The sequence below is a fragment of the Heptranchias perlo genome, chromosome 13 (assembly GCF_035084215.1).
Source record: "Heptranchias perlo isolate sHepPer1 chromosome 13, sHepPer1.hap1, whole genome shotgun sequence".
NCBI classification, from domain to species: domain Eukaryota; kingdom Metazoa; phylum Chordata; class Chondrichthyes; order Hexanchiformes; family Hexanchidae; genus Heptranchias; species Heptranchias perlo.
The window spans coordinates 4,312,981-4,318,980 of NC_090337.1; positions in this window are offsets into that span (position 1 = coordinate 4,312,981).

The following is a 6,000-nucleotide window of genomic DNA, read 5'->3' on the forward strand; positions in this document are numbered from 1 at the left end:
TTTTATATTATATATATATACACACACATATACACACATAAGATAATACAAGACCATGTTAGTTGCAAATCTCAGTATTTATCTTGCACAGATCAGCATGAATTATAACAAAAATTCAATAAATGAATCACTCCATTGAATGTTTCTGCAATAAATCTTTTCTTTCTGCAAGGCTTTGGTACAAGTGCAGCGGTGGGACACAACACACCAAAACAAATCACAGTGTACATACTTGTTACAAATATACAGCAATTCCATACCAGAAATTCAAAATATACAGAAAAATAAACAAAATTATTCCCGGAAAATCAAAATCAATAGTACTACACTTCAACTCAGACCAAAGAATTAAGACAAGAGGGCAATTTACAGGGTTAAACGGTACATGGGTAAGAGTTTGTGTTGAAACTGTTAACAAGCAGGGACTGCTGTTAAACACTGTGGGTGACAAGTATTGAGTGAAACTTGACGGCAAATGGGAAGGAACAGAATTTAGCTTCTGACCTCTGTTTGTCCATTCCCAGGCTGGTAGTTAACATTCATCCACTGCTTTCTCTGAGGAGGTCTCCATTTCCTATGGTATGTATTTTTTTTGAGAGATTACAGCACAATTGGGTTTGCGCTATGTGGCATCGCATTCATGCGTGATTCGAGGTTTAATGAAGGAGTTAATCCATCTATTTTAAGCAGAGACGCGCAGTCACTGCTTCTTGTAGCTGACCCTTGGACTAGATCAAAAAGATATGTTGGCGAGGTGTACAGGCAGTCACTGTGGAAGACTCGCTATTGCTGGCATTCTAGGGCATTAGGTTACAAACCACTCACTCACAGGCAACAAGAAAAAAATATATCGGATCAACATTAGCACACAGCTGACATGCAGCATACAAAATTGAGTGAATATAGCAAGAGAAATACTGTTTGTGATTACAACCAATCCTGACCATTAAGGGTATTGAGGTACATTAGTTGCAAGAGTATTGAGATGCTGCCTTGTTCCCACCTATCAACCATGCAAATCAGTGAGATCCCCTGCCCTCCCCCAGTTTTTCTCCTCCTCTCCTGAAGGCACCAACTCACCTCTCAAACCCGTGGCCTCCACAACCTAGAAGGACAAGGGGCAGCAGGTGCACGAGAACACCATCACCTCCAAGTTCACCTCTGAGTCAAAAACCATCCCGATTTGGAAATATATCACCATTCTTTCATCGTCGCTGGGTCAAAATCCTGGAATTCCCTTCACCACACGGACTGCAGTGGTTTAAGAAGAAGGCCCAGCACCACCTTCTCAAGGGCAACTAGGGATGGGCAATAAATGCCGGCCGTGCCAGCGACACCCACATCTCGAGAATGAATTAAAGAAAATGCTGGGGGCCAGTTGCATGGGCACTGGTAGCCCTCTGGTAACTTCTTCATGTACTACCAGTCTATTCAACCATGGAGGTCTTCGCTGCCAAGCCTGATCATGTCCCCACCTGATTTCCACACTTTCCAGCAGGAGTCAGTGGATTTTTGCTCCCCCACCCCACCATTTATTTGTTAACGCAGGACGCAATGCTGTAAATGGCGTCAATATGCATTGTTACGTCGCTCATAGAAGGATGTCATTCTGACTAAAGTAACACATGTTCCTTCTCTCTTTCCAAGATTTTCTAAGCACTTTTTCTCCATTATAAAAATCATATTCCATATGCTACTTTGATGTGCTAATTTCCATTCGGTTCCTCCTCCCCTGTCCTCCCCTCCCTTGAAACACGTGGTGCTTTTCACCAAATTAATTCTTGTGTTTAACAATACAGTCTCATAGTGCACAGTTTTATATCTGTGGAGTTATGCTTCAGCTATACAGAGCCTTGGTCAGACCCCATCTGTTGTACTGCCTTCAGTTTTGGGCAATGCACCTCAGGAAGGATATATTGGCCTTGGAGGGGGTGCAGCCCAGATTCACCAGCATGATACCGGGGCTTAGAGGGTTAAATTATGAGGACAGGTTGTATAAACTTGGTTTGTATTCCCTCGAGTTTAGAAGGTTGAGGCATGATCTAATTGAGGTGTTTAAAATGATAAAGGGATTCAATAGGCTGGAAACTATTTCCTCTGGTGAGGGAATCCAGAACAAGGGGTCACAATCTTAAAATTAGAGCCAGGCCGTTCAGGGGTGAAATCAGGAAGCATTTCTTCACACAAAGGGGAGTGGAAATCTAGAACTCTCTCCCCCAAAAGCTGTGCATTCCAGGTCAACTGAAAGAATCCAGCAACTTGAGCACTGCTACTTGTAACGAAATCATAAATCATAATTCACACGAGGAAACACCAGTCAGACAAATCTTTGTGGATTTGCTAACGACAGCCAACAATCAGAGGAATTTGTCCACCCAAAGCTCTGTACAACTTTAATGGTGTTACTTGCACTTTGGGTCTCGACATTTTACTTTTCTCAACAATGACGAAATAATGAGGAATAAAAGGTCCGGCTACATTTAATGAAGTGGCCTGTTGCTCCGTAACAAATATCGATTTCATTGTACAGTTAGCTTGTTGCCTCTGTCCCTCTCCAACTGATCACACAGACAGAAGCAGTGGGTATGAAAGTGTGGTGTTTAAATTACTGAACTAGTAATCCAGAAACTAACAAAAGTTCAAATCCCACCATGGCAGTTTGAGAATTTGGTTAAAATAAAATGTGGAAATAAAAAGCTGGCACCAGTAAAAGTGACCCTAAAGCTGTTGGGTTGTGATAAAAATCCAACAGGTTCACCTTTAGGTGAAGGAAACCTGCTGTCCTTACCTGGTCTGGGCCTACATGTGACTGCAGTCCCACATCAACATGGTTGACTCTTAGCTGCCCTCTGAAGTGACCCAGCAAGACACTCAGTTGTATCAAACTACTACCAGTGGTTCAAGAAGGTGGCTCACCGGCAACTAGAGATGGGCAATAAATGCCAGCCCTGCCAGTGATGCCCATAACCCAAAAATGAATAGAAAAAAGCCAGAAGGACATCATAGAAAGCAAATTTTCGTTTCTCTTGTTCCTCTCGGTTCCGGGCATTGCATGCAGTTGAAACATTACAAAATGTGCACTGATTTTGAAAAAATACAGATGAATATAGATATACATCTCAATAACAAGAAACATATTTCAAATATTTATTGGAAAGACACTGCACGTGCATGCGTTCTAGCAAGTCAATTCATGAAAGAGAGTTAATTTAGCAGGTAACATCTGCTAAAAATTTAGACTCCGATTAAAGTCAATGCTTTGAGGCCACAATAATGTACATTCATATGCAAGAAGCAAGAGTGAGCCAGGAATTCAGACCTGACATGCCCCTTTTAGAAACATTTTTTGTCTGCACAATAGTATTATTTTAGCACAGATAGTGTTACTCCCATAGAAAGGCAAGGCAATATGCAAATAGTAAATTAAAGGGGAAGTATATTCCACTGAATTGCTCCATATTCCTAAAGCAGGGGTGGGGGGGCACTTATTTCAATCATTCATTAATTATTTACACATCTCTGCCCCTTTATTCACCCTATTTTAATAACTTCACTCTCATTTTGCCTGCAATTCATACCAATGACATCACACATCACCAATGAACATCATTGAACTATCGTCAATCAGGATTGGCTGCCCTCAGTGGACACTGTCAGCCAATCTGGCTTCAATATTCAAATGCGATGCGACCAGATCTCCAATGGGAGCCACTTGCTCACATCCAGCTTAAAACTACAAAGGACATCATTTAATATCCAACCCATCATTTGCAAGTTCCCTGCTCTTTATCACACTGAGAAATGGTCCAAGTTCTTCAAGTTACAAGCATTTTTTGATGTTAAACAAGCAATATTCAGCTTACTGTTTTTTTCTGAACTTCACGCTTCTATTCTTGTAAACAATTTTACAACACCAAGTTATAGTCCAACAATTTTATTTTAAAATCCACAAGCTTTCGGAGGCTTCCTCCTTCCTCAGGTGAACGTGGAAATGTGATTTCCACATTCACCTGAGGAAGGAGGAAGCCTCCGAAAGCTTGTGGATTTTAAAATAAAATTGTTGGACTATAACTTGGTGTTGTAAAATTGTTTACAATTGTCAACCCCAGTCCATCACCGGCATCTCCACATCATGGCTTCTATTCTTTGCCATTATTAGCACTCCCCCCCTTCCCCACTACTAAAACAAATGGCTTTGTAGTTAAAAATAAATCTTCCAATGAGAAAAAAATGGATCTGAATTATGTAAACCATTGGTTTCAAGAAGACTACTGACTTTTTTTGAAGTCTAGTATGACAGAACTAAACTTTTCCTCAGAGCTGATAGTCCCCAGGAATTTCTGTTTCATCACTTCCTGTGGTAGACAGGCAGTTTGGTTATAGCGATTTTTTTTCCATTGTGTAAATAAACTTTATTTTGCCGTACAGATAATGCAATTTAAGGGTCTTAAAAAAATACATGACCTTTAGCTGGGTAATTTATGTGTCAGAAAGGAAGTGATGGAACTAGACTTCCTGACTATATCTACATCCCAATTTCTAAAGGAAGGGTAGTGTGTTTTTCACTCTAGCTTCAAAAACCTGGGCAGGTCATGTATAAATTTTGATAGAAAACTACAGAGAAATGAAAATAAGCCTCTTATAATGTAAGCTGTGTCACCTTTGCTCACAAAAATAATTCATATTTGAACTGTGTGCCCTGCAGCCCTGAGGAAAAGGCCGCAAGCATTATTACCATCAAGGAAGTATTTGTTTATGAAACAAACTGTAATGGTAAGTTATCTAAAAGACTTTCACCTGTAAAATCAGTGAAAGGCATTAAATCCAATGTCATTGACCCCAGACTTTTGTGCATTGAACGTGTCTGCACATTATCAGCATTCCCTTATTTTTCTCCCCTCAAAGTGGTGACTCTTGCTGGGCTACAGTTTCTAACCTCCTCCTCCTCCTCCTCCTCCGCCTCCATCATTCTTTGTACTTGAGCCTAGACAGCGCGGGTCAGCAGGCTATTCAACTGTGGGCAGCATCACAGACAAGCCCTTCCACAGAGCACGTGCACAGCAGGGGCCAGTGGTTAGCCAGCAGGGTCTTTAGCTGTGTTCTTTTTAATATTGTCTCTTGTCTAACCTGGCCCACTGAGGCTAATGCCCCCTCTGGCTCATTCACCACTCTGATTAAGGTCGGTTACCTCAGCGCCAACTATGGATTGAACCCAGGAGGCTCTGGGTCTGTATAATTCATTACCACACTGCAGGGTAGGTTTAATTTGTTTTTTTTTATTATTATTATTATGCGATCTACCCCACAGATGCAGAAACATTTGTGAGACTGCAGTCTATTATCAGGTCTTAACTTGAAACCCCAGCCGTCCCAAGTCATGAATGTATCTGATCAAAATGTACCCTCTCATTCTGCTGACACACAATCTATCTGGTTACACACGCTCTCCGTTATAACACTGTCCAGTATAAGGCAAGTTGCCCTTTGCTTCTGACCTTTCTCGTGTTAATTTTAAAGTTATTATAGAATATTCACAATCACGCCTCGTTATAATGTGTCAAATGGCTCTCGGGGGTTGTGTTATAATTTGGGTGGAGTGTATTTTGGGGTTTTAAGAAGAGAAAGCTTTTCGACTCGAGCTGCTGATTAAAGGGGCACTGCGTTAAATATCTGACAAACCCCTTCACGTGCTCGCAAAAAAACACACGAAACAACACAACAATGTGAATCACACGGAAACATGTCATTACCTCATCTGCCCATGACATTGTAGTAACTGCAATCATGCACAATTCTGACCCTCTCCTGAAGAATAAAAGTTTGCCAAATATTTATTCATGAAAATGACGCCCCCTTTAATAAGCGAACGGAATGAAGTTTGGAAAAAAAAAATCTCCAATAAGCTGCATATTGCCTTTTTATGTCACACAACTGCATTTTTATTTTTTAAGAAATGATCATATCCAAGATTCTAGCCCAAGGGTACGAGGGTCAGTATCT